The sequence below is a fragment of the Medicago sativa genome, chromosome 2 (genome assembly GCF_051527215.1).
Source record: "Medicago sativa cultivar Bolivia chromosome 2, Bolivia_mono, whole genome shotgun sequence".
In the NCBI taxonomy this organism is placed as follows: domain Eukaryota; kingdom Viridiplantae; phylum Streptophyta; class Magnoliopsida; order Fabales; family Fabaceae; genus Medicago; species Medicago sativa.
In genome coordinates, this window is record NC_140750.1 from 51217478 (window position 1) to 51229066 (window position 11589).

The window sequence follows — 11589 nt, forward strand, 5'->3', positions numbered from 1 at the left end:
AATAACCTGCTTTGATTGCAGAATGTTAGCGGCGGTAGGATTCTTCGAATCCCCTCTAATTAATGGTCAAGCATTATTCAGATATTGATTTTACATCTTCTATTTAAGTGATGAGTTTGTGGGCTTTATTTCCTACCAGCTAATGAGTTGCACCTACTGATCACATGGTTTAGTACGTGTGGGGCCTTACTCTCTTAGAGGATTAGGTTTATTCCCCTCCATCTGTCAAGTTTAAACCTTACACTGGAGTGTCTACACGGTTCAATGCTTAGGGTCGTCAATCTTGTAGGGACATGCACCTTCGCGCGTAGAAGTACATGGAGTTCCTACTCTCTTAGAGGTAATTGAAACAATGACTTAAATTAGGGTTACCTAAATTCTCAATGGTCCTAAATGTTCCATCGTTTATTGATTCTTAAAAGTTCATCTTACATACTCTCTCTCTCTCTCTCTGGAAGTTCTACAAACGTGCACCCCTATCTCGTCTACCTTACCAAGGATGAAAGAAGAATAAAGTTACTATGCTTATTTAATTCCCTAAAGTTACTAATGTTTCCTTAATTACTGTAATCTTTATCTTAGTTACTTCCTGATTCGGATAGGTTTTCACCAGTATTGGGTATGTCATTTCCTTAAGTACCGTTATCTTAGCGTTGGTTCACATTTAAAAGAAATATATAATTAACATAATAAAATTAAATAGGATTCATAAAATATCTAAATAAAGAACTTAAATTAAATAATCCAACAAATAAAATAGAGGTTCATCTTAGAACCCTACCCTAATAGGGTTTAGTTACTGATGGTAACTAAAGACAAATTACAAAAGAAATAAAACATACGCTGGATACTTAGAATGGGGAGAAATTCCTCCCTTAAAGATCCTAGTACTTGCCTTCCTCTTGAAACGCTTCATTCTGAATGAAAATTTATGAATGAGAGGAGTTGTATCTATAGGCAAAGTTTCCACTTGGTTTGGCTTGAAAACTGGGCTTTTTCACTTAAAAAGTGGAAAAAGAAGTTCTTACTAGCTCCCAGCATGCCCGGAGCGCATGAGTGTAAAAACTCATGCCCAGGGTGCATGGTGCATGCCCAGGATGCATCAGTGCGTTTTCATGTGCGTAATCAATTGTTTCTTCGTCTTTTTGTGTGTTCCCTTTCATATAAGATGTCTTAGGACTTGAGAACATAATTCCTCCCTTTGTAATGTCTTCTGAAGTCTCTTGAATCTTCATTTATGGTCTTCAAGATGTATTGTTTTACCAATTTGCATGATTTCTTCTTGAATTACATCAAAAAACTCTAAGAATGCTATGTTTTGATGAATAACTATAATTATATGACTCAATAGAAAACATTAAAAAATGTCCCAAAAACCATAGGCAATTGCTCTAATACTACTATATTTTGGATTAAAACTAAATAAAAATGACTGAAAAACATGGTAAAAATAATGTAAGATGATATGCGATCAATACCAAACCACAATTTGACATGATATAGTGTCAATATAGATGGAGAAATTTCCCGAAATATACTACACCACCAAGCATGGGTTTGTAACTATATAACACCCAAAAACTCATAGTGTTTATTTGTGATTATGTTTACATGGATTTATTGTGTTTGAGCTATGTGGATTGATGGTCGGATTATGCAAGTGTACCAAATCGTTATACACACACCTACTACTGCAATTGATAATTTCTTTTTCATGATTCTTTATTTCACAATGCATGACTCTTCTTAAACGTTTATAATGCATGACTCCTCTTAACATTTATTGTCACACACTATTGTATTTCCGATGTGTTGTATTCCCGATGTGATATAGTGTCATCATTACATCTCATTCTTTAGTTTTAGTGTAAATTTTTTCAAGAGTTAAAGCGCATATACTTCACCAACATACCTAATACCACAGGTAATAATTACTTTTTCTTGCATTTTCATTTTCCATTGAATTACTCATATTATATATTTAGTGTTACACATCATACCTGATGGTCGGATTTAGGCTAGTGTACCACATCATTTATCAAGTAATACAGATTAAGTAGAGTATCGTATCCATAGGGATTTTCGTTTCAACCAAATAATTCGCGTTACTTATTTGGGAACAATAAAATAAATAAAAGAGATAAGGGTTTAGAGTTTTACAATTTAATATGTTAGCAACAGAGCAAAGTTTACCTGTTTTGATTGTTGAATGTTAGTGGAAGTTAGATTCTTTGAATCCCTTCTATTTATTTGTTGGAATTAGATAACAGTCAAGTCAAGTTCAGTATTCTAAGTAGACTATCTAAGTGATGAGTTCGTTGGGATGTGATAACCTAATCAGCTGTCAAGTTGCACCTGCTGGTCACACGACGATCCTTACTTGTGGGGTCTTACTCTCTCATAGATGTAGGTTTATACCTCCGCCTGTCGAGTTACACCTGCTGATCCTAGAGGTTCTCTCATCTATGAATTTTAAAAGTACATAGCACACTCTCCCTCTCGGTAATTCTACAAACGGGGATACCTATCAGCATCTACCTTACCAAGGTGAAAGGAGAATTGAGTTACTGAACTGATTTAAGTCATGAAGTCACTTGTTTCCTTAATTACTAACTAATTACTACCTAGTTCCAGCATAAATGCATCAATATTAGGTATGTCACCACCCTAAGTACTTACTCTCAGGGTACGCTCGCTTTCGGTTTGTTTCACTAGTTACTAATTAATTAATTCCTAATTAGACATATATACATCAATATTAGATATGACACCTCCCTAAGTTCCTAATTCAGGGCTATGCTTCAGAGGTGACAAATCTTACGCATTACAGTATAACTAAATAGCGAACATAAAATAATTGAATAAAAGACTTTAAATTAAATAGTTATCCAACAAACAAAATAGATGTTCATCTTAGAACCCTCGCCTAAAAAGATTTAGTTACTCATGGTAACTAAAGACAAATTACAAAAGAAATAAAACATACCCTAGAGAAACTTGAAGTGAGGAGAGTAACTCCTCCCTTGAAGCTCCTAGTGCTTGCCTTCCTCTTGAACCGCTTCGTTCGAAATGAATAACACTGAATGAGGAGAGCGGTATTTATATGGAGAGTTTCCACTTAAACTTGGGCTAAAGTATCGGGCTTTCTTCACCAAAAAGTCACAAAATAACGCAATTGTCCAGCAAGGAACAGACACCATATGCCTAGAACCATGCGTCAGGCGCATGTGAGTGGAGGTTTGGGACCTAGGCGTCTACTTTCATGCACCAGGTGCCCCAGTGTAGAGTTATTGTAACACCCTATTTCTATTAAGCGGTAAAACGCGCGAATACATCAGAAATATTCTAGAAATAGATGCCACGTCTCCGAATAACCACAATTCATACATGCATGTTATACCACATAGCAGCGGAACAATATATAATTCATAAACACTCTGGATCTCCAAACTAAATACAAATGTATCATCCAAATCTCAAATAACAGAATATCTCAACAACTCCAAAATACAAAGTCAAATAAACAACATGCAAAGACTATCCTAGATCAGAGCCCTAATCTAGACACTTGCATGAAAAAGAGGAACTCCACTCCTCGGCATCAACAAGCAACAACTAAGCATCCTGCACTCCATCTACCCGTCCATACTGAAAGGTAGGTGGTAAACCACTGAGGGTTAGCATTACATCATCATAATCCACTTAAAATTAACAAGAAACTTTGAGAATGAAAGATACATTTAAGAACGATGAATAACAAACTACACACGTATTCACAAGTATTCTTAACATTCACATCATTCAATATCAACATCTCAAATTCATATCCACAAGTGTATCATACACGCATCACAAGATCAACCATCTTAATCAACAATTAACAAATTCAATCATCATTCGCAACTCAAATGTATTTCAATTCACCAACAAGTATGCAATGACTCTAGACTCATCTAGATGCATGTGGTACCAATTCTCCTCAAGGTCGTCACCCATGATGCAACAAAAACATCATTATCAACGGCTATAGTCAACGGCAATATGGATATAACATCCGACACGACATATGATGCATGAACATATGACTCAATTCACTATGCATATGTTCACAACAATTTCAACGGCTATAATCAACGGCTATAAGTCAACGGCTATAATCATCATCCAACTATATCATATATTTCATATCTCCACATAGTTCCTTACATTCCAAATAAAAGAACAATCACAACATATGATCACAAACATCATATTCATCACTTAACAACCATTCATACATCATCTCATAATCATATCAATCTAATCATAGAGGGTTCATAAGCAATTGGCCCTCAATGATCATTTTCAATCAAGTTCGTCTCATAAATCACAATATTGAAAATAATTGAGCACCTAAGCCAAAACCAAGTAAACGAGCTCAATCGCCTATGCCATGTATCCTCACAAGTCACATATACGTGCAGTAGAGGTTACATAAACATTTCATCGGCCACATATGGAGAATTAACAAAAATTCCGAAGTTCGTCTCAATTGATCACTTTTTACAAAATTCCCATTTTCAAAGCAAAACAAGTTCAAACTTGATGGAACCATTCACAACCATTTTTAGAAGTCATATAAACATCATACATACTTAACCCTACTTCATTCTTTTGAGAAAACAAGTTTTCAGAAAATTAGCGTTCTTGAACATTCCTTGAACAATCAACAAAAAGCTTGATTAAATCCAAGGAGTCAAGTTCAACTCAATTCTTTTGATGTTTCCATAGGTTTAGAAAGTCTAGAAAATAGTGAAAACATCGAAAGAATCGGTTTTGGAAGTCCGGAATTGGCCCCAAAGCACCCCAGCACAACACAACAAGGCAGGCACCCATGAGGGGCTGCCAAGCCACGCCCAGGCATGGCTTCCTGCGCCCAGGCGCAAATGGGCAGCAGCCAGTGTCCTGAGCTGCGGTTCTGTGCAGTTCCAGTTTTCCGGTTTCGCCATTTCGTTCGTAAAATCTCGACCGTTAACCCAAATTCAATTCCGTTTTCGCCTATATTCTCCTAACACTTAGCTCTATCATAATGTATAGAAAAATTCAAGTTTCAACCATCCCAAAAATCATTTTCCATAACCTCACATCACACTCATTTTCCAAAACGGTTAACGCTCAATCTCATATGAAAATCCCGATTTCTCCCAAACCATTTCTCATTACCAAACAACAACCAAAAACAGAAAATCATTATACCATAACTCATCATAATCAACTTGTTTCATTCATTAAAAATCATTGACACTACAATTCAACTTAATCTCATCAAAATTCACCAATTCATCAATTTCCACAACTTTCAACAACAACAACATATTCATCACCAATTCACCATTTCAATGATACCCATTGTATCAATCCAACAACAACATATGTCAAGATAACAACAACAACATTTGAACATAAATTCATGCACAATTTAACACTACAACTTCAATTCTCATCAAACTTGCTCAAGAACACAAAGCACCAACAACTATGCATTTAAACATGTTAATTCACATACTAACATGCAATTATCATGTAAATCATGTTCTCAAACATAACAACAACAATCATGCACGAATTTTACAACAATTAGATTCAATTCATCAATTTCACAAAAATGGGTAAGAAAGAAAAAGTTATGAATTATGGTTGAATTCTAACCCTCTTACCTCTAGCACCAAGATTCTCTAACACAAGCTTCAATTGAGCTCCTAGATGATGAATCCCTCTTCTAGCTCTAGCCTTCCTCTTCAATCTCTTCAAACCCTTTCTTCTCTCTATCTCTATCTCTTCTCTCAAAGAAATGAAATGAATAATGTTTGTAAAACCTAGTTTCACCAACAACTAGAGTTTATATACTAGCTCTACTCAATTGGGCTTATCTCTTAAACCTTAATGGGCCTAACCCATTTCTATTCTAACACCCAAATGTCACTACTCACTTAATGGTAAATTATAACACTAACGGTCACTTAATGGTAATTAAAATAATTACTACACCCTCTCTAGTAACTTGGTAAAATAATACTCCTACTAAACATTAAAAATAATCCTCGTTCAAAATTACAAAATTACCCCTACTCTCAAAATGACCAAACTACCCCTAAGTCCAAAATGACTAAAATACCCTTCTAACACCGAATTCTACGAATCCCAACCAAAAATACACACAGATGCAAATAATCACATAAGAGCACATATAACAAACACAAATAAATAATTAAAATAAAAACTAGCGAAAATCGGGCTGTTACAACTCTCCCCCACTAAAATGAATTTTCGCCCTCGAAAATTACCTGAAGGAAACAACTCCGGATACGAAACCTTCATCCTACTCTCCAATTCCCAAGTGGCACTCTCACCCGTCGGTCCAACCCAAATCACTTTAACCAAAACGACCTCCTTGCCACGCAAACGCTTCACTTCACGATCCTCAATCCTAACTGGCCAAGTCTCAACAGTCAAATTATCCCTTACTTCCAAATCATCCACTTGGATCACATGAGACGCATCATACACATACTTCCTCAACTGAGACACATGAAACACATCATGAAGATTCGACAAAGATGGTGGTAACGCAATCCGATACGCTACAACCCCAACCTTCTCAACAATCTCAAAAGGTCCAACAAAACGAGGAGTTAACTTCCGACACTTCAAAGCACGTCCAACACCGGTTACAGGATTCACTCTCAAAAACACATGATCACCAACCTGAAACTCAAGGTCTTTCCTCCTCTTATCATGATAACTCTTCTGCCTACTCTGAGACGCTTTCATCTTCTCTTGGATCATCTTAACCTTTTCCGTAGTCTCTTGCACAACATCCGGTCCTAACAAAGCACCCTCTCCTGACTCATACCAACACAAAGGAGTTCTACACCTCCGACCATACAAAGCCTCAAACGGTGCCATTCCAATACTAGAATGAAAACTGTTGTTGTAAGTAAACTCAATCAACGGTAAACATTCAACCCAACTGACACCTTGCTCCAAAACACAAGCCCTCAACAAATCTTCCAAACTCTGAATAGTCCTCTCCGTCTGACCATCAGTCTGGGGATGATAAGCAGAACTCAACCTCAACTTAGTTCCCAAAGCATCTTGCAACTCTCCCAAAACTTAGAAGTAAACCTCGGATCCCGATCCGACACAATACTAGAAGGAATACCATGCAATCTAACAATCTGCTCAATGTAGATCTCAGCCAACTTCGCCACAGACATACCGGTCTTAATAGGAACAAAATGTGCCGACTTCGTCAACCGATCAACAATCACCCAAATTGAATCAAAACCCTTAACAGTCTTCGGCAACGCTCCCACAAAGTCCATTGATATACTATCCCACTTCCACTCTGGCACAAATAACGGTTGCATCAAACCTGACGGTCTCTGATGTTCAATCTTAGACTTCTGACAAACCAAACAAGCATACACAAACTCTGCGATCTCTTTCTTCATTCCAGGCCACCAAAACAACATCTTCAAATCTTGGTACATCTTAGTCGCTCCTGGATGAATACTCAAACTACTCCTGTGACCTTCTTCCAAAATCTGCCTCTTAAGCTCAAGAACACTTGGTACACAAACACGATCACGAAACATCAAAACACCGTTCTCATCCAACCTGAAGTCTCCACCTTTGCCTTGATTAACCAACACTACTCGATCTACGAGTTCCAAATCTCCCTTCTGACCATTCTTGATCTCCTCCAGAATATTACTTGTCAGCTTCAACATTCCCAACCTCACACCATCCGGTGTCAACTCACTAACCAAACTCAAATCTCGAAACTGTTCAATCAACTCTAACTCTTTTACCATCAAAGCAGACATATGCAACGACTTCCTACTCAATGCATCAGCAACAACATTGGCCTTTCCAGGGTGATAACTCAGCTGAAAATCAAAATCCTTAAGATACTCCAACCACCTTGTCTGCCTCATATTCAACTCTTTCTGGTCAAACTAGTACTTCAAACTCTTATGGTCACTGAACACTTCAAACTTAGAACCATACAGATAATGCCTCCAAATCTTCAACACATACACCACGGCTGCTAATTCCAAATCGTGAGTCGGATAATTCTTCTCATGCACTTTCAACTGCCTCGAAGCATAAGCCACGACCTGACGATTCTGCATAAGCACACCACAAAGACCCATCTTAGAAGCATCACAATACACAACAAACGATTCCTTCGGATTCGGCAAAATCAACACTGGAGCTGAAGTCAATCTCTTCTTCAACTCTTGGAAACTCTTCTCACACTTAGCATCCCAAACATACGCTTGCCCTTTCCGAGTCAACTGCGTCAATGGCAACGCCAACTTAGAGAATCCCTCAATGAACCTCCGATAATAACCTGCCAACCCAAGAAAGCTTCTAACTTCAAAAACAGACTTAGGTGATTCCCACTGCAACATTGCATCAACCTTCGACGGATCCACGACAATACCACCTTTAGAAATCACATGACCAAGGAAACTCACTTCCCGCAACCAAAACTCACACTTCGACAACTTAGCAAACAACTTATTCTCCTTCAAGACTCCCAACACAATCCTCAAATGCTCGGCATGCTCTTCTTCAGACTTCGAATACACCAAAATATCATCTATAAACACTACCACAAAACGGTCCAGAAAAGGATGAAATATCCTATTCATGTATTCCATGAAGACACCTGGCGCATTAGACACTCCAAATGGCATCACAGAATACTCATAGTGTCCATACCTCGTTCTGAACGCAGTTTTGGATATATCTTCCGCCTTTACTCTAATCTGATGATATCCTGACCTCAAATCAATCTTACTGAACACTTCTGCACCAACCAACTGATCCATCAAATCATCAATCCTCGGAAGCGGATACCGATTCTTGATTGTCACCTTGTTCAACTGCCGATAATCCACACACAATCTCATGCTACCATCCTTCTTCTTAACCAACAATACAGGAGCACCCCACGGAGAAACACTCGGTCTGATAAACTGTTTCTCAAGCAACTCTTCCAATTGCTTCTTCAATTCACCCAACTCTGATGCAGACATCTGATACGGCGCAATCGAAATAGGACTCGTTCCAGGTACCAAATCAATTGCAAACTCAACTTCCCTCTCCGGCGGTAATTCGGTAATGTCGTCCGGAAAAACTTCTGGAAACTCTTGCACTACCGGCAAATCACCAACTCCTTTCTCACTACTTTCCTTCAAGGAAGCAAACATCATGAACACACTAGCTTCACCATCCAAGGACTTCTTCACTTGCTCCGCGGTCAAGAACTTCCCAACTTCCTCAGCCACCGGCTTAGAAAACGTTACACTCTTGGTCAAACAATTAATGTTAACACCAAAAGTCAACATCCAATCCATACCGAAAATTACGTCCATATGCTTCAACGGAAGACACACAAGATCCAACTCAAAATCAACAGGAACCTTAACACAAACCACAACCAACTGAGCCTCTGCAGCCAAAGATACATTCCCTTGCCAGACCAACAAACTAGAAGCAACCTGCTACTCCCCCACTACGCTCAAACGCACCTAAAAGAACAGAACAACACAACAAGTACCGACAGTACTCCCGTATATGTCGCATACAACAGGGAATTCAACGGGTTTTGGTCTGGACAAGACCGACCACGGCTCTTATACCAACTTGTAACACCCTATTTCTATTAAGCGGTAAAACGCGCGAATACATCAGAAATATTCTAGAAATAGATGCTACGTCTCCGAATAACCACAATTCATACATGCATAAGGATCATGTTATACCACATAGCAGCGGAACAATATATAATTCATAAACACTCTGGATCTCCAAACTAAATACAAATGTATCATCCAAATCTCAAATAACAGAATATCTCAACAACTCCAAAATACAAAGTCAAATAAACAACATGCAAAGACTATCCTAGATCAGAGCCCTAATCTAGACACTTGCATGAAAAAGAGGAACTCCACTCCTCGGCATCAACAAGCAACAACTAAGCATCCTGCACTCCATCTACCCGTCCATACTGAAAGGTAGGTGGTAAACCACTGAGGGTTAGCATTACATCATCATAATCCACTTAAAATTAACAAGAAACTTTGAGAATGAAAGATACATTTAAGAACGATGAATAACAAACTACACACGTATTCACAAGTATTCTTAACATTCACATCATTCAATATCAACATCTCAAATTCATATCCACAAGTGTATCATACACGCATCACAAGATCAACCATCTTAATCAACAATTAACAAATTCAATCATCATTCGCAACTCAAATGTATTTCAATTCACCAACAAGTATGCAATGACTCTAGACTCATCTAGATGCATGTGGTACCAATTCTCCTCAAGGTCGTCACCCATGATGCAACAAAAACATCATTATCAACGGCTATAGTCAACGGCAATATGGATATAACATCCGACACGACATATGATGCATGAACATATGACTCAATTCACTATGCATATGTTCACAACAATTTCAACGGCTATAATCAACGGCTATAAGTCAACGGCTATAATCATCATCCAACTATATCATATATTTCATATCTCCACATAGTTCCTTACATTCCAAATAAAAGAACAATCACAACATATGATCACAAACATCATATTCATCACTTAACAACCATTCATACATCATCTCATAATCATATCAATCTAATCATAGAGGGTTCATAAGCAATTGGCCCTCAATGATCATTTTCAATCAAGTTCGTCTCATAAATCACAATATTGAAATCTATATGAAACAACCTGAACATTTTGCGATTCATGGACAAGAAAACAAAGTCTGTAAGTTAGATAATTCTTTGTGAGGTCTAAAATAAACTCTTAAGGAATGACATGAAAAATTTGGCATTCCATTGCTATCGAATGAGTATAAAGTGAATGAAAGTGACAAATAATATTTGCACGATCATATGTCTCTATGAAGACGACTTGCTCATATTTGATTTAAAGATTCATGTTATGAAATCATTGTTTATCAATAACATTGATAAGAAAGACCTAGACAAAGTTGAAGTAATTCTTGGTTTTAAGATTACTAGATCAGAAAAGAAATTTTTTTTGATAAATCTCACAAAGTTGAGAAGATCTTAAGGAAATGTAATTATTTCACCATAAACTTGCAATCATATATTATGATCCAAGTGTAAGAACACTTGAGATGGAGTTAGAAAAACAGAATATACGAGCTTCATTGGCAGCACTTCGGTATGCCACTGAATGTATTAGATCCGACATTGCCGATGTCGTGAAACTCTTGTGCAAGTTTACTAGTAGACGGATGAGAAGCATTGCCATGCTATAGAAAGAGTCATGAGGTGCCTTAAGAAGACTATGACTCTAGGATTACTTCATTAGGAGTAACCTATTGTACTTAAATGGTACAAGATATAAACTAGAACATCTTTCAGATGAGTATTTAGCGACTAGTGACTGCACATTGAGCATCACTAAAGGAGTTGTTTGTTAAAACAAATGATATTGACTCAGTCCACTATGGAATTAATCTGAGATGAAAACAC

General features: G+C 37.5%; 1 long non-coding RNA gene across 1 annotated transcript; it reads right to left on the reverse strand.

The window, feature by feature from the left end:
* Positions 1–3406: 3406 nt before the first annotated feature.
* LOC146948670 (uncharacterized) lies at positions 3407–5825 on the reverse strand. Its single transcript, XR_015025347.1, has 2 exons — positions 5697–5825; positions 3407–3648 (listed from the first exon to the last, which is right to left on the reverse strand). It is a non-coding gene; the product is annotated as an uncharacterized LOC146948670 (long non-coding RNA).
* Between the last annotated feature and the right edge of the window lie 5764 nt (positions 5826–11589).